Below are 18,879 nucleotides of genomic sequence, written 5' to 3'. Positions count from 1 at the left end.
CTTCGTTTTCTGAGGGCTTGCGAATGGAACTGAACACTGCAATCATCAGCGAACATCCCCATTTCTGACTTTGTGATGGAGGGAAGGTCATTGATGAAGCAGCTGAAGACGGCTGGGTCGAGGACACTGCCTTGAGGAACTCCTACTGCAATGTCCTGGGGCTGAGATGATTGGCCTCCAACAACCACTACCATCTTTGTGATAGGTATAACTCCAGCCACTGGAGAGTTTCCCCCCCTGATTCCCATTGACAACAGCGCAGATAGATATTAACGGTTATGATATAGTTGCGATTAAGGAGACATGGCTGCAGGGTGACCAAGGATGGGAACTGAACATCCAGGGGTATTAAATATTTAGGAAGCACAGGGAAAGAGGTGGGGTAGCGTTGTTAGTAAAGGAGGAAATCAATGCAATAGTGAGGAAGGATATTGGCTTGGAAAATTACGATGTGGAATCTGTATGGGTGGAACTAAGAAACACCAAGGGGCAGAAAACGTTGGTGGGGGTTGTCTATGGGCTCCCAAACAGTAGTGGCGATGTAGGGGAGGGCATTAAACAGGAAATTAGAGACGCATGCAAGAAGGGTACAACTATAATCATGGGTGACTTTAATCTACATATAGATTGGTCAAACCAAATTAGCAATAATACTGTGGGGGAGGAATTCCTGGACTGTGTACGTGATGGTTTTCTAGACCAATACGTTGAGGAACCAACTAGAGAACAGGCGATCCTAGACTGGGTATTGTGCAATGAGAAAGGATTAATTAACAATCTTGTTGTGCGGGGTCCCTTAGGGAAGAGCGACCATAACATGATAGAATTCCTCATTAAGATGGAGAGTGAAGTAGTTGAATTTGAAATTAGGGTCCTGAATCTAAATAAAGGATTTATTTAGATAAATAAAGTATGAGGTGTGAGTTGGCTATGATAGATTGGGGAACTTTACTAAAAGGTATGACGGTGGATAGGCAATGGCTAATATTTAAAGAACGTGTGCAGGAATTACAACAATTATTCATTCCTGTCTGGCGTAAAAATAAAACAGGAAAGGTGGCTCAACTGTGGCTTACAAAAGAAATTAGGGATAGTATTAGATCCAAAGATGAGACATATAAAATAGCCAGAAAAAGCGGCAAGCCTGAGGATTGGGAGCAGTTCAGAATTCAGCAAAGGAGGACAAAGAGATTGATTAAGAGGGGGAAAATAGACTATGAGAATAAACTAGCAGGGAACATAAAAACTGACTGTAAAAGCTTCTATAAATATGTCAAGAGAAAAAGATTAGTGAAGACAAATGTAGGTGCCTTACAGTTAGAAATGGGGGAAATTATAATGGGGAACAAAGAAATGGCAGAACAATTAAACACATACTTTGGTTCTGTCTTCACAAAGGAGGATACAAATAACCTGCCAGAAATGTTAGAGAACCAAGGGTCTACTGAGAGGGAGGAACTGAAGGAAACCAGTATTAGTAAAAAAAAATAGTGCTAGGAAAATTAATGGGGCGAAGGGCTGACAAATCCCCAGGGCCTGATAATCTACATCCCAGAGTACTAAAGGAAGTGGCCCTGGAAATAGTGGATGCATTGGTGATCATCTTCCAAAATTCTATAAACTCTGGAATAGTTCCCACAGATTGGAGGGTGGCAAATATAACCCCACTATTTAAAAAAGGAGGGAGAGAAAAAACAGAATTACAGACCAGATAGCCTAACATCAATAGTGGGGAAAATGCTAGAGTCTATTATAAAAGATGTGATAACAGAACACTTGGAGGGCATTAACGGGATTGGACAAAGTCAGCATGGGTTTATGAAACGGAAATCGTGCTTAACAAATCTACTGGAGTTTTTTGAGGATGTAACTCGTAGAATAGATAGGGGAGAACCAGTGGATGTGGTGTATTTGGATTTTCAGAAGGCTTTTGATAAGGTCCCACACAAGAGGTTAGTGTGCAAAATTAAAGCACATGGGATTGGGGGGAATATACTGGTATGGATTGAGAATTGGTTGACAGACAGGAAACAGAGAGTAGGAATAAACGGGTCTTTTTCCGGGTGGCAGGCAGTGACTAGTGGGGTACCGCAGGGATCAGTGCTTGGGCCCCAGCTATTCACAATATATATCAATGATTTGGATGAGGGAACTAAATGTAACATTTCCAAGTTTGCAGACGACACAAAGCTGGGGTGGAATGTGAGCTGTGAGGAGGATGCAAAGAGGCTCCAATGTGATTTAGACAAGTTGGGTGAGTGGGCAAGAACATGGCAGATGCAGTATAACGTGGATTAATGTGAGGCTATCCACTTTGGTTGTAAAAACAGAAAGGCAGATTATTATCTGAATGGTGATAGATTGAGAAAAGGGGAGGTGCAACGAGACTTGGGTGTCCTTGTACACCAGTCGCTGGAAGCGAGCATTCAGGTGCAGCAAGCAGTTAGGAAGGCGAATGGTATGTTGGCCTTTATTGCAAGAGGATTTGAGTACAGGAGAAGAGATGTCTTACTGCAGTTGTACAGGGCCTTGGTGAGACCACAACTGAAGTATTGTGTGCAGTTTTGGTCACCTTATCTGAGGAAGGATGTCCTTGCCACGGAGGGAGTGCAACGAAGGTTTACCAGACTGATGCCTGGGATGGCAGGACTGACGTATGAGGAGAGATAGGGTCGACTAGGCCTATATTCACTAGAGTTTAGAAGAATGAATCGAAACATATAAAATTCTAACAGGACTAGACAAACTAGATGCCGGAGGAAGTTCCCGATGGCTGGGGAGTCCAGAACCAGGGGTCACAGTCTCAGGATGCGGGATATGCCGTTTAGAACCGAGATGAGGAGAAATTTCTTCACTCAGAGGGTGGTGAACCTGTGGAATTCTCTACCACAGAAGGCAGTGGAAGCCAAGTCATTCGATGTATTCAAGAAGGAGATAGATATATTTCTTAATGCTAAAGGATCAAGAGATATGGGGAAAAAGCGGGATTAGGGTACTGAGTTAGACGATCAGCCATGATCATTTCGAATGGTGGAGCAGGCTCGAAGGGCTGAATGGCCTACTCTTGCTCCTATTTTCTATGTTTCTATGTTTCTATGACTTCAATTTTACTAAGGCTCCTTGATGCCACACTCGGTCAAATGCTGCCTTGATGTCAAGGGCAGTCACTCTCATCTCACCTCTGGAATTCAGCTCTTTTGTCCATGTTTGGACCAAGGCTGTAATGAGGTCTGGAGCCGAGTGGTCCTGGCAGAACCCAAACTGAGCATCGGTGAGCAGATTATTGGTGAGTAAGTGCCGCTTGATAGCACTGTTGACGACACCTTCCATCACTTTGCTGATGATTGAGGGTAGACTGATGGGGTGGTAATTGGCCGGATTGGATTTGTCTTACTTTTTTTGGACAGGACATACCTGGGCAATTTCCCACATTGGCAGGTAGAATGCCAGTGTTGTAGCTGTACTGGAATAGCTTGGCTAGAGGTGCGGCTAGTTCTGGATCACAAGTCTTCAGCACTACAGCCGGGATGTTGTCGGGGCCCATAGCCTTTGCTGTATCCAAGAGAAACAGCAGCTGCTTGAGGCTGTAGCAAATATATCCACAGAAAGCAATGCTGTGTAGAGCATTCACAGGTGCCTAATGTTGGGTTCCTGGAGGAGCTGGTTATTGACAATAATTGGGAAATGTGCAGTGGAAACATTTGGGAGCGCTGCCAATTGAAAGCCATCCTGAGAAAGTGAAGGTTGCTAGGCAATGTGGTAAAATAGAAAAAAAACCCTACAGATGTAGGAGGTCAGCCAGTCCTGAAAAGAGAAAAACAAAGGCCAACATCCCAGACAGAGATCTATAAATAGACAATATAGCTGGGACCCATGTGGGTTTTCGTAGCAACACCCTTTGTTCAACAGAAATAAATGGCGTTAAGAGAAATTGTTAAAACTTTGGAATAAGTTTGGCCAAGTGGAAAAGGGCGGTAGTGAATGGGAATTAATTGAGCCACTGTTCAGAGAAGAAATTAAAAGGCTTGGAAAGTATCTGGGTGAGAAAGGCTAGATGTAGAGGAAATATATGATTGCTGAAAGGGCCAGAGAACATGAACTTGTCAAAGGGAACAGAGGCATGAGAAGATTCATTGCTGTAGGTGGGTAGAGATTGCATAGAGAATAGAATCAAGCTGAGAGGGAACTCATTCAGTGGGAACACAAACAGGCTGAAACAATTGGTCTACCAGGACAGTCCTGTGTGTATTTTGGGGAGGAGACACCACACCCCATTTTACACCATGTCCCAATCTTCCCCCCTCCTCACCCCCCTCCCCCCCCGACATCACGGTGGAAGATCAGGGCAAGCCTCGCAGAAATTCAGCGCTCTGATCCCATTCTTAAAGCTGTAACCTCTTTTCTACTTAACCAAAACATTGCCAAACCTGCTGACAAAGGGCTACTGTTGTCATATGGTAAAAGAGCCTTGCCCGGATGAAGCTGAACAAACACTATCTGACTCCTTCCCCCTCTCCCATCATAACGTCCCTGGTACAATGATGTATATTTTTTCTTCATTCTTTTTACTGAAGGAGATGAATGAACAATCCAATTGTAAAATCAAATAAACACAATTAACACGACAACTGCACAATTGCTATATTTACTGAAGCAAAACTGTTACATCAGAGAATAATATGCCTTGATGAAGGAATGCCAACAGCAGTTAGTACATAAACATTTTCCTCTGTTCTTAGACTAAATATTCTGAAATACCAGCAGAAGTAAACCATTGGGGCTGATTTTAAGTAGCTCCACTGGAATGAGCTGGTAGCAGCCCAAAAATCATGGTGCTGTACTGCCACTCTGTTCCCGCTCCATTCCTGCCCGTTGCCATTTTTCTGGGGGTTTTCGCTAAGGTGTTCCAGCTGCCTGGTTGTTTCAGGCAGGATCCTTAATTCCAATATGCTAAGAGGTTCTATGATGCACATAGGATCCAAACAATTCTTAGGTATCAATGGGCAGAGCAGGTGTCACCCGCTCCGCCCATTGGTCTCAGGCATTGAGCGGCCTAACCAGCGGTCCTTAAAGGGACTGCTGGAGGCCGCTCGTTTTTATTTTTCTTCCAGTTTTCTGCTCCTCCTGGCCACACAGAAATCTTCCAGCTTGCTGCTGGTCTGTCCACGCGCCCCACCTCTCACCCCTCACCCAAGGATAACATTTCCGGGCCGGATCTCAGTTGGAGCCGCTAAGATTCCCGCACCCCCTGAGTGGCGAGTTACCCGTGAGCGCTGGAACAGTGTTTAAAGCTTGCCAGCCTGATTTAACAAGGTCCGGCCCTCAAAATGGCTCGAGCCTCACGCCGCTGACATCAAGCAGTTGGCGCGATCGTACCGCCCACCCGAGGTCCAACCCCAGTTAAAGTCAATCCCATTGTGTCAAAACCAATGAAACCCTTCTACCCACTCACACCTGAATGGTGGGAAACCGTCCTGTACAGACAAACTCCACTTGCCACTGCTTAAAACGCCTTCAAACATTGGAATAAATGTATGGAAAGATTTTTTTAATGAAAAAACAAGGCATCTATTATTTGTGCTTATGAATTGAGCAAGACATTTTATAATAAGCATAATATGTGGGGATAATTTTCAACTGGGCAGTAACCCGGGGGAGGGGATCACCGGCCCTGTATAGAACCCATCCCATTTTCATTCATTGATTTCAATGGAACGAACATGGGGAAGATTCTAGAAAGGAGCAGGGCAATCTACTCTGCCTGGATACTGCCCCGTGGCAAAGTTAAAAATCACCCCCTTGATGTTTAATCAACCAGCTAAAGGTCCTTGATGATTTGCTATTTAAATGGCATTACTGAGTGGTTGATATTAATGTATTGCAGGCTACATTGCAGGATGCAGGGGCAAGATGGTGAACACTATGAGCTTCGCTCACAAATCCACCTAAAGTGTTTGTCACAGTTTTCATCATTCCACACACCATTCTTGTAAATAACGACGCAATCCTCTGACCCTTCAAAATCATTTGGTTCATTGTCTTTCCAGTACCTAACATCAAACAGAAATGGTGCAAATAAGACACATTTAAAAAGAAAGAAACTGTGCTCAAAACAAGAATAAAAATGAGACTCACTCAGAAACTAACGTCTTGCCCCCTCTAATAGGTTATTGAAATGGGTTTGTTTTCACTCCTAATTAGGTTTTAGCAGGAACACTGAGTATCTGTGGAAAGAGCCATGTTGACGTTTTGGTTTCGGACTCTTGTTTCAAAGAAGATTCCACACCCAGAATGTTAACTTGCCTCTTCTCCCTGCAGGGGCTACCTGACCTGCTGAGTCTCTCCAGAATTTTCTGCTTTTGCTTCAGATTTCCACCACCTGAAACTTTTGCTTTTTGGTTTCATCAGTGCGGGTTTGGGGTGTGGCATCATGTACGTAGAATGAAGTCCTGCTGCAGAACTTGTGAGATCTCTCATCAATGTCTGGGCACTGAAATATTTACCGGTATCATTTGCAATGGATGCTAAAGGCATAGACCGACTCCTTTCATTAGCCCTCTCAATGCGCCAAAGGTAAGTGGTTATTTTCTCTTTGGAGCAAACAAGATGAAGGGCCAAGGACCATAGTGCAGGACATTACCAAGGTTGAACAAGTGATTGAGGTGTGGAGGTAAATCAGGAAATAGTGATTAAGTGAGGTCTGAGAATTATAGAAAGAGGGAAAGACTGAGGGAAGTATGGAGTGCCACAAATTTGAAGTCCTGGGAAAGAATGCATTAAAAGTACCTGACCTGGAAATTCCCCGGTCTCCTGCCGTAACTTCAGTGGGAGATGGGCGGAACTCCCGGAGAAACAGTGTAAGTGGCTGAAAGTGTCGGGCGACTGAGAGAATCCCCACAGAATTTCAGGACTCCAGACAACACCATGAGTTTTAATTTCAACACAGCAGGGAGCATATTTTGCAAATTTATTTTTGAAATGTAGTGACTATTAGGTCGGCAAAGTTATTCTGCGCTAGTTATGACCCCCTCCCCCTCAAAAGACCACGAAATGAATGATTGACCAATCTATTTTTAGGTGACATTGATTCAGAGAGTAGATCAGGACACTCATGAACTCTGAAGTCCTTCGAATAATGTCTTGGGATCTTAACGCTCCACCTGGACCGTAGGAACATAGCGAGGTGGGTTTGAGGTATCGTCATCTGAAGGGGGGCCTTCTAATCTGTTTTTCAGAAGGATAGTGTATGTAGAAGGGTGTTTTTCGAAGTTAGAAGGAACACGGGATGAAAGGCCAGAGGAGCACTGACCATCGTAGAGGTGTTAAAAGAAACAATAAGTTGAGGTTGAGATTGAGGGTGAAGACTAAAAATGAGAAAGAATCAGCTTACAGTGTTAGCTTGGCTCAGGTGGTAACACTTATGTCTGTCAGTTAGAGAATTCTGAGACTGAAGCAGATAATCTATGCTGATGCTCTAGTGTGGGAGTAGCATTTGGTCAGCCCTGCGTTTCTTCCGATGAGATTATCAATGGTTGCTGTTTTCTCTAATATAACAGGATTTAATCAATATAATGAATTGTACCTGAAGTGCTTTGAATCCATTTTGAGATATAGGTGCCAATTTCTTTGAATTCTGGGGGGAAAAATTGGATAAGGGTCCGCTTCGGGCTGTTGTAGCGCGATGCGCTAGTACCTCACGCCCGATGGACCCTACGCAAGCAGGACGCAAGTATGGACCCACCCGAGGACTTACCTGCAATCAGCCTTCCTTTCCAGGCCTTGCACATGGAATCAATGCAAATCGCACTTTCCACCAGGAAGGATGTTTCTTAGAAATCTCTTAAAGGTAGCCAATACCTGTTGTTTGCTGAAAATAACAGTCTACTGTCTGCACGGAGTCTGAACGGAGATCAGACATCGCACATGTAAAACACAGATGCAGGTCCCATCCCTATGTTTACACACTGATGAGTTATGTTAAAACATTGAATAAAGGTTGCGCACTACTAAATCCCACGTCCTCCAATCTGCACGCCAGACCGTGCCGATCTGAGTTGGTACCAGGCCTGCGAGAATGCATGCACCAAGGTTCTCTGCTGATGCACTAGAGACCTTGGTGCAAGAGGTGGACAGAAGGAGGGACATCCTATATCCGCAGCTGGGGTGGGGGTGGGAGGGGAAACAAGGGGCCCTCGAGACATATGCTCAAAAGGCAGTAGGGGACGCAGTCAATGCCAGTCACACAGCATCATGAACATGGATGCAGTGCAGAAAGAAGTTCAATGCTTTGACATGAGTGGTCAAGGTGAGTGAGGTCAACTGTCAAGTGGCGTCTCCTACCAACGGTACCACTAGCCGCATCTACTGCACCACGCACTACACCCCCCATCCCCCATATATCAATAAACTCTTTCCATCAGTACTCAACTCTTCCAATGAGATGCTTCCTCTCACCCTTGCACATTACCACTGTTTCAAGCTGCCCACCCACAACTCACAGGCCACCATGACAGGCACATCATCCAGACACACGTCCCACTTTCTTGCAGGAGAAGGTGGCGCATATCAAGAGGGAGCAAGTGGCAGTGGCATTTAGCTCCTCGAGCCTGTTCCGCCATTCAATGAGATCATGGTGGACCTGTGACCTAACTCCATGTATCCGCCTTAGCCCCATATCCCTTAATACCCTTGGTTCACAGAAATCTATCAATATTAGATTTAACATTCACAATTGAGCTAGCATCAACTGCTGTCAGCAGAAGAGCGTTCCAAACGTCTCCCACCCTTTGTGTGTAGAAGCATTTCCTAACTTCACTCCTGCACCTCCTGGCTCTAAATGGTAGGTTATGTCCTCGGGTTCTAGTATTGAAGTCTAGGAGACCTCCAAAAGCAGTTATAAATGTCTTGGCAGCCAGATGCAATAATCTAGCCACTAACCTGTAAATCCTGCATGGTCCCTTTAAATAGTGCTGATGGGGGAGTCCTCCAGGCACTCTAAGACACGTTCAGATGGTCGGGGTTGAGACTGTGCCTTGAGTTGAACGTTAAGTCCCAAAATGGTGTTTATCACTTTAAATCAGCGTTGCACACTGATTGAATCCATTTTCTCCCTATTTTACATGATTCCAGCGTTTGTTATCTGCGCCTGCGCTAACTCCTATACCAAGATGGCGTCTGGCACACGTCATACAGGAAACATGCGTGCGCGTCTAAGACGCCATCTTGGATGTCGGAGAGGCCGTGTAGCGCCGAAACAACGGGTGCTACACGGCCCAATTTAGCGCCCCTTATGTTTTACCTCATGTACATTTTATTGAATAATGAAATACCCTAACTCTAATGTTGCATCATTAGTCTGATTTATTTAATCTTGTTGCAATTGCAGCATTTAATTTTTCCTGACCTGCCACCAGCAGAAGTTTACATTAAAGAAACTCAGGAGCAGATTAAATCGGCATTGATTGTCAAACTGGTAGATACTCCAATGTGGTAGCTACTTGGATTAATACTTCCTGCCTTAATCCAAACTTTTGTCCTGGACAGTGTTGTGACTATTTAAGCCCTGAAATTCCTTGGGGGTTCTCTTGATCTCCTGTTGTAACGTCAATGAGAGATTGGTGGACCCCCCCCCCCCACCAGAGAAATGGCCTAAATGGGTAATTATGGCCATTTGCACCATTTCCCCAGAAGTTCCACTGATCTAACACTTACGTTATGACAGGAGAATGGGCAAAACCCAACGGAAATTTAGGCCCAGAATTGGTTCTTAATAGTCCTTCAAAATGTATTCACTTACTTTGTTGTGGATGCATAATCTGTTCCATCCACCCAGTGCCAGTCACCTTCGGTGTCAAGGTCATTGAGTCCAATCCAAAAATTGTTGCATTGAATACGAAACCCCAGAAAGTTCTGCAAAACACAAGGATACCATGGGGTAGATTTTCAACCTGCCGTCTGGGCATAAAACTGATATTGCAGATCCCCCGCCACCCCCCCCCCCCCCCAACCGTATAGAAACTGCCCGATTCTCATTACTATTGAAATCATTTTCAGAAAGCATTTTGAGAAATTTATGGGGAAAGATAACACTGTGTCACCTACTGGAATTTATAACAATGAAGAGTGACAACAGGAAATAAGGTTTTGTAAATAATAAGTGAGCACAGAGATAAGATTTTTAAATAAGACATAGAGAATAGATGGACCTGATATAGACAGAGAATAGATGGACCTGATATAGATAGAGAATAGATGGACCTGATATAGACAGAGAATAGATGGACCTGATATAGATAGAGAATAGATGGACCTGATATAGACAGAGAATAGATGGACCTGATATAGATAGAGAATAGATGGACCTGATATAGATAGAGAATTGATGGACCTGATATAGACAGAGAATAGATGGACCTGATATAGACAGAGAATAGATGGACCTGATATAGATAGAGAATAGATGGACCTGATATAGACAGAGAATAGATGGACCTGATATAGACAGAGAATAGATGGACCTGATATAGACAGAGAATAGATGGACCTGATATAGACAGAGAATAGATGGACCTGATATAGACAGAGAATAGATGGACCTGATATAGACAGAGAATAGATGGACCTGATATAGATAGAGAATAGATGGACCTGATATAGATAGAGAATTGATGGACCTGATATAGACAGAGAATAGATGGACCTGATATAGACAGAGAATAGATGGATCTGATATAGACAGAGAATAGATGGACCTGATATAGACAGAGAATAGATGGACCTGATATAGACAGAGAATAGATGGATCCGAGTCTCAATCATCTGGGTTGCTTTTTTTGCTGCCTTTGCATACTATCCTTCTGCAAAGTATAACAATCAAATATGGCTGTAGTATTCTACAAGAGTGCCATTTATTGTACATCATTACTATTATTTTTCCAAATTCATTTGATTGTTCTGGCAAAATATTTTGGATTAGCATCAGTTCACAGAGCTGAAAATATTTGGAATGCTCAGTCCACTATTACCCTCAAATTTGTGTCAAAAAAGATTGAGCAAATAATGTTTAAAATCACAATAACAATCTTAATTCTCAGGTATATAACTCACCATTTGCCCACATTAAAGTCTCTGGGTTACTTTCTACCTGTGTGGTGCACCTTTCTGAAAAATACTTCTGTTGTGCACTTCATTTTCTAGCACAACATTGCAATCATCTATAAAAAAACTTGATTTCCTTCTCTTCTGAACCTCTTGAGGATTTTTATAAAATACTATCTGGACTCCAACATCAACTAACTTAATCCTTTTGTCTGCAGCTGTGACATTCTCAGATATAAATCAGGAGGGACAGTAAGTTGTGCAGATGGGAGCTGAAAGTTGCAAGGGGATATTGATAGATTAACTGAGCAGGCAAAACTATGGCAGATATAGTTCATTGTGGGCAAGTGTGAGGTCATCAACTTTGGACCTAAGAAAGATAAATTGGAGTATTTTCTAAATGGTGAGAGACTAGGAACTGTATAGGAGCAAGGAGATTTGGAAGTCCAAGTACACAAATCCTATAATGCCAGTAGACAGATACAAAAAGCAATCAAAAAGGCTAATGGAACGTTGGCCTTTATCTCAAGGGGGCTGGAAATCAAAGGGGAGGAAGTTATGCCACAGAGCCTTGGTCAGACCCCATCTGGAGTATTGCATCCAGTTTGGGCGCTGCACCTCAGGAAGCCTTTGAGGGGGTGCTATGCAGATTGAAAATGATACTGGGCCTAGAGGGTTAATTTATGAGGAGAGGTTGCATTAACTTGGCATAATCTTAGAAGATTAAGGGGTGATCTGATCGAGGTGTTTAAAATGCTAAAAGGATTTGATAGGGTCGATGCAGGGAAACCATTTCCTCTGGTGCAGGAATCAAGAATGAAGGAACATAATCTTAAAATTAGAGCTAGGCCATTTAGGAGGGAAATCAGAAAACACTTTTTCACAGACAGGGTATTGGAACTGAGATCAGTAGATTTTTGTTGGGTAAGGATAGCCAGGGATATGGCGCTCAGGTGGGTAAATGAAGTTGAGGTACAGATCAGCCATAATCTAATTGAATAGCGAAGCAGGCTTGAGGGGCTGAAACTCCTGTTCTTATGTTTCTATATGAATCTTTATAATGCTCCATATTTCCAAATTGACTCAATTAACTTTTTCACTTTACTTGATTCTTTTTATTCTCCTTTTTTAAAAGGCTCTATATTAAATTTAGCCACTGTATACAGCATGTTTCTGTGGTCTTTAGAACATTGCCAATGAGAATAGCATTTGTAGAATTTTTGGCATAATTTTTGTTTTATTGACACATTTGCCAGAATTTGCTGAAAAAAATAATGACGCATGAACGACGCTCGCCGTTAGTAATGTACAAATCGGCCAGCAACTTGTGGTGAGGAAGAGATACCCTGTGAATTGCAAATCACCACAAATTGCTGGCCGATTTGCGCTGCTTCGTGAAAACGGCATCTCGGGCTTAACCTCCCAGTGCGTTTCATGAAGTTGCTACATTTGCACATTAAGTGCCCATTAAACTCGCCAAGAAAGCTAAGTCTAGTAATAAATTCTGTAAGTGCCATTTTAATGATGTGATAATTGTTAATGACTGCCAATCAACCTCTCTGCCCCAAAAGCGAGCAATTAAAAGTGTGGAGTCTCATCCCTTCAATTGTTGTTGGAGATTTTGACAATGTCAAATTTTAAATTTTAATTTCTTTTTCTTACTTTTCCTTTCTATCTCTTTTTTCCCTCTCTCTTAGTCCAATCTTTCTTTCCCTCTCTTTCTGTGCCTGTATTGACATTGAATTCACCCACTCTAATTCACCCTCCTTCTCAGTCCTTCTGTTTATTTCTCAATCCTTTAATCTATTTGGTTAAGGAGATAGACTGTTGGTCCCGCTGGTCATTAAGGTCCCAGATGCACCATTGTCCTCGTAGCACTGTTATCAGTTCGCACTTCCAGCAACTTACAGGGTAAAAAAATTTTGAGCTGAAGGGTGTAGGAAAAAGTCTAACTAACCGGGCGCACCCTGAGATAAGAACATAAGAACATAAGAAATAGGAGCAGGAGTAGGCCAATCGGCCCCTCGAGCCTGCTCCGCCATTCAATAAGATCAAGGCTGATCTGATCCTAACCTCAAATCTAAATTCATGTCCAATTTCCTGCCCGCTCCCCGTAACCCCTAATTCCCTTTACTTCTAGGAAACTGTCTATTTCTGTTTTAAATTTATTTAATGATGTAGCTTCCACAGCTTCCTGGGGCAGCAAATTCCACAGACCTACTACCCACTGAGTGAAGAAGTTTCTCCTCATCTCAGTTTTGAAAAAGCAGCCCCTTATTCTAAGATTATGCCCCTAGTTCTAGTTTCACCCATCCTTGGGAACATCCTTACCGCATCCACCCGATCAAGCCCCTTCACAATCTTATATGTTTCAGTAAGATCGCCTCTCATTCTTCTGAACTCCAATGAGTAGAGTCCCAATCTACTCAACCTCTCCTCATATGTCCACCCCCTCATCCCCGGGATTAACCGAGTGAACCTTCTTTGTACTGCCTCGAGAGCAAGTATGTCTTTTCTTAAGTATGGAGACCAAAACTGTATGCAGTATTCCAGGTGCGGTCTCACCAATACCTTATATAACTGCAGTAATACCTCCCTATTTTTATATTCTATCCCCCTAGCAATAAAAGCCAACATTCCGTTGGCCTTCTTGATCACCTGCTGCACCTGCATACTAACTTTTTGATTTTCTTGCACTAGGACCCCCAGATCCCTTTGTACTGCAGTACTTTCCAGTTTCTCGCCATTAAGATAATAACTTGCACTCTGATTTTTTGCCCCACTCCAGCAAATTCCAGCCCTATTTGTTGGCTACGCTTTTGACTTTTCAAAGATAATAGTGCTAAGTTTGGGTTGTGAATTGTTTTGCGAGGGATTTTTTTATTGTAGTGTGGCCTATTGGAGGATTGGGGAAGGCAAAAGCTTTGACTTCTTTTCAAAAAGTTATCATTACAGTATACATTTTGGGGGTGAAATTCAACTTTGGTGGGGGTGCAAAATGAGCGGTAGTGGATCGGCTGAACATTATACAACCCGCCCGAGCTTTATTTCTATTGGCGTCGATGGAAAGGAAAATCATGCAGGGTGTATAACAGGCAAATTAACTCCTACCCCCGCCCCCCAAAGTTGAATTTTACCCCTCTTTAACTTTTGTTTGGTCATAGTGCTACTTCATAGACTGGCTTGTTCAGAATATTTGTGGATTGCATTTAGTCTTATTTAACAAATTGATTTTTCCATATCTACACTCAACCTAGACCTCTTCCTTTAGAGTTTCACAATTCTGTGGAACTTTACTTGTTCTTTATAATTTAACTACTTACATCCATCTATAATATATTAAAAATCTCACATCTGCATGCACTTCTTGTCTGGACCGCTTGACTTCCTGTTGTCATGTTTTTGTCACACTGATTTGTGTCAACTTTTTCCATTATAAACTCCTAATAGAGTTTTCATTCATGATGAAACACTTCTATGTAAACACATCACTATCATTCCATAACCTGGTAGCCAGATTGCACAATCTTGCTATGTATCCATAATTCTGTCATAATTGTTTTTGATTTTTTCTTCAGCTGTCATTTTTTTCCATAGTAACTAAAATGTTTAATGTCCAAAATATGGGTTTAATCACTTCCCAGGTTGCACTAGTATAGTTCAGTCAGCTATACTAAGGAACAGGGTGGGCAAATGTGATTAGGATTATTTGCTTGTGTAGGGGGTAATCACTGACATGGACTAGTGGGGCCGAATGGCCTGTTTCTATGTTGTAACTTCTATCTATTTCTATGTATGACACACCCTCTGATTTCACCTTCCTCTGGAATTTCCCTTAACTTCAAGGGCAAGATCCTGGCTGTGTTGGGATTCACGGACATTTTTCCAAGGTGTATCGCTTTGTCAGTTACAGCAGGGAAGAATGATCTGAAACTAATCCTTTTATTAGATCAGAAATGACATTCAAATATGACATTGGGACACAGCAAGTAAACAAGGGTTTCTTTAATACTACAGCTGCATGAAATAACACAGCACTGGGTTAATGCCATTAAAAGTCGATAGCATTCTTCAGTAGAGGTATGCTCAACTTTCTGTGTTTTAACTTTTAACAGTTATAACGATTCTCAAATTCTATCATTTGCTATTTTCAAAAGTGTCTTTGCAAACCTGTTCCATTTCGCTGTTAATCACTACAAGGTGAGCTCCTACAGACAAACAATAATTGTTGGAATAATTCCAGCACATTTGGTCCATTGAAAAGAAGTAATAAGAGTCACCGAATTGAATCCATTCGTCCATACTTGTGCTTGCTGCAATAAATAAACAAACCAGAAGATTATCAGAGCAATTTAACAGACAGAACAGTGATACATAAAAAAAAATATTCAGGACAGCACGTTGGTAGAATTAAAGGGAAAAAGTGTTGGATCTCATATCTTGATTACCAACTAGATATAAATAACTGGTGAACCAAGGTAAAATGATTATACCAGTTATTCATGGTGTTAAAATTAATCCAAAAATTTGGGTAACTGAATGCAGAGTGAATTAAAATTGGCCATTATTTTGGTTGGTTTTGTGATATATGGCGTGTTTTTTTTTACGAGACTTCACTTTTAAAACTGGTGAACCTGAGCTTTATTATTATAGGCATATGCTTCTGAACCATGTACCCTATAGTTACTCAACAGCAACAACAAATTGCATTTATATAGCGCCTTTAACATAGTAAAATATCCTACAGTGCTTCACAGGAGCTTTATCAAACAAAATTTGACACCGAACCACATAAGGAGATATTAAGCGTCTTAATGGAGAGAGAGGTGGAGAGGCAGAGATTTTTAAGGAGAGAATTCCAGAGCTTAAGGCCTAGACCACCATTGGTGGAGTGGTGAAAATTGGGGATGTGCAAGAGGTCAGAATTGGAGGAGTACAGAGATCTCGGAGGAATGTAGGGCTGCGGGAGGTTACAGAGATAGCGAGGAGTGAGGCCATGGAGGGATTTAACAGAGCAATTTAACAGACAGAACAGTGATACATAAAAAAAAATATTCAGGACAGCACGTCCACAAGGATGAGAATTTTAAAATTGAGGCATTCCCAGACTGGGAGCCAATGTAGGTCAGCGAGCACAGGGGTGATGGGTGAACGGAACTTGATGCGAGTTAGGGTACAGGCAGCAGAGTTTTGGATAAGCTCAAGTTTACAGAGGGTGCAAAGTGGGAGGCCGGCCAGGAGGGCATTGGAATAGTTAAGCCGAGAGGAAACAAATGCATGGATGAGGGTTTCAGCTGCAGAAGAGCTGAGGCAGGGGATAGACGGGTGATGTTTTGGAGGTGGAAGTAGGAGGTCTTGGTGATGGAGAGGATACAGCATTGGAAGCTCAGTTCAGGGCCAAATAGGACCCAAGGTTGCAAACGGTCTGGTTCAGCCTCAGACAGTAGCCAGGAAGAGGGATGGTGTTGGTGGCTAGGGAACGGAGTTTGTGTCGGGGACTGAAGACAATGGCTTTGGTCTTCCCAATATTTAATTGGAGGAGATTTCGGCTCATCCAATATTGGATGTCGGAAAAGCAGTGTGACAAATCAGAGATGTGGAGGGGTCGAGGGAGGTGGTTGTGAGACAGAGCTGGGTGTCTTCAGCGTACATGTGGAACCTGATGTTGTATTTTCGGATGATGTCCCTGAGGGGCAGCATGTAGGTGAGAGATGTGGGAGGGGGTGCTAAGGATAGATCCTTGGAGGACTCCAGAGGTAACTGTAACAGGAAGAGACGCCGTTGCAGGTGATTCAATGGCTACGACTAGATAGATAGGGATGGAACCAGCCAATGGCAGTCCACCCAGCTGGACAATCGAGGAGAGGCGTTGGAGGAAGATGGTGTTGGCAACCATGTCAAAGGCTGCAAACGTGGGTAATATTAAGCATTCTACTAGAGCTACTGGAGCCAATAGAGGTCAGCAAGCCCAGGGGTGATGGATGAGTGGGATTTGATGCAGGGTAGGACATTGGCAGCAGAGTTTTGAATGAGCTGAAGTTTCTGGAGGGCGGATAGTGGGAGGTCAGCTAGGAATAGTCAAGTCCTAATGATTGCAATCCATAGAGCTACTGCTTGTGAAGGCTGTCGCAGATCTCTGAAGCATTACTATTTTCTTTTCCTTAAAAAGGCCAAAACTTTGGCTGGTCTTGTTGGTGAGGATATCTCTCTTCCTTCTAAGTCCTACTCCATCAGTACGGATACTAACCCTACAGTGCATTGGCTGGGAGTCGAATCTAGGTGGGAAGTTGGATTATCTAGCCTGTGAACTTTTCTAATGGAACCAATCTCCATATAACATTTTCTATCTTCATTCAAAGAATAACATAATTGTAATTGATCAAACACAGCCAAATTTCACATCATCATCATTCAATGTTCCCACACACGCACTCCCAGTAAAGGAAGCTAGATAACAATTAGGAACAAAAATGCAGGCGAAATTTCCGTCTCCTTGGCCCAGGAGCTTTAAGGACCTATCAACTCCATAGGAACAGGAGTAGGCCATTTAGCTCCTCGAGCCAGTTCCACCATTCAATGAGATCATGGCTAATCTGTGACTAGCTCCATATACCCGTCTTAGCCCCATATCTCTTAATACCTTTGGTTTACAAAAATCTATCAATCTCAGGTTTAAAATTAACAATTGAGCTAGCATCAATTGCCATTTGCGGAAGAGTGTTCTAAACTTCTACCATCCTTTGTGTGTAGAAGTGTTTCCTAACTTTACTCCTGGAAGTCCAGGCTCTAATTTTTAGGCTATGTCCCCTAGTCTTAGACTCACCAACCAGTGGAAATAGTTTCTCTCTATCTACCCTATCAGTTCCCCTTAATATTTTGAAAACTTTGATCAAATCACCCCTTAATTTTCTAAATTCCAGGGAATACAACCCTAGTTTGTGTAATCTCTCCTCATAATTTAACCCTTGGAGTCCAGGTATCATTCTAGTAAATCTAAGCTGCACTTCCTTCAAGGCCAATATATCCTTTCTTAGGTGCGGTGCTCAGAACTGAACACAGTACTCCAGGTGTGGTCTAACCAGGGCTTTGTATAGCTGTAGCATAACTTCCACCCCCTTGTATTCTAATCCTCTAGATATAAAGGCCAGCATTCCATTAGCCTTTTTGATTATTTTCTGCACCTGTCCATGACATTTTAATGATCTATGTACATGGAGCCCTAAGTCTCTTTGGACTGTTTCAAGCTTTTCACCGTTTAGAAAGTACCCTGGTCTATCCATTTTAGGTCCAAAGTGGATGACCTCACACTTGCCTACATTGAAATCCATTTGCCACAGTTTTGCCCATTCACTTAACCTATTAATATCTCTCTGTAATTTTATGCTTCCAACTACACGGCTTACAATGCTGCCTATCTTTGTGTCATCGGCAAACTTGAATATGTGGCTCTCTATCCTGTCATCTAAGTCGTTAACAAATACAGTGAATAGTTGAGGCCCCAACACAGATCCCTGTGGGACACCACTAGTCACATCCTGCCAATTTGAGTACCTGCCCATTATCCCTACTCTCTGTCGCCTGCTGATCAGTCAATTTCCTAACCAGGTCAATAATTTGCCCTCAATTCCATGAGCTTCACCATTAGCTAATAGTCTCTTATGAGGGACTTTATCAAATGCCTTCAGGAAGTCCATATAAACAACAACCACATATCCACTATTTTAGTCACCTCTTCAAAAAATTCAATCAGGTTTGTTAGGCATTACCTACCCTTTACAAATC

The sequence above is a fragment of the Heptranchias perlo genome, chromosome 25, assembly GCF_035084215.1.
Source record: "Heptranchias perlo isolate sHepPer1 chromosome 25, sHepPer1.hap1, whole genome shotgun sequence".
Classification (NCBI taxonomy): domain Eukaryota; kingdom Metazoa; phylum Chordata; class Chondrichthyes; order Hexanchiformes; family Hexanchidae; genus Heptranchias; species Heptranchias perlo.
The sequence above is the reverse complement of the archived record's forward strand: the minus strand, read 5'-3'. Positions refer to the sequence as shown.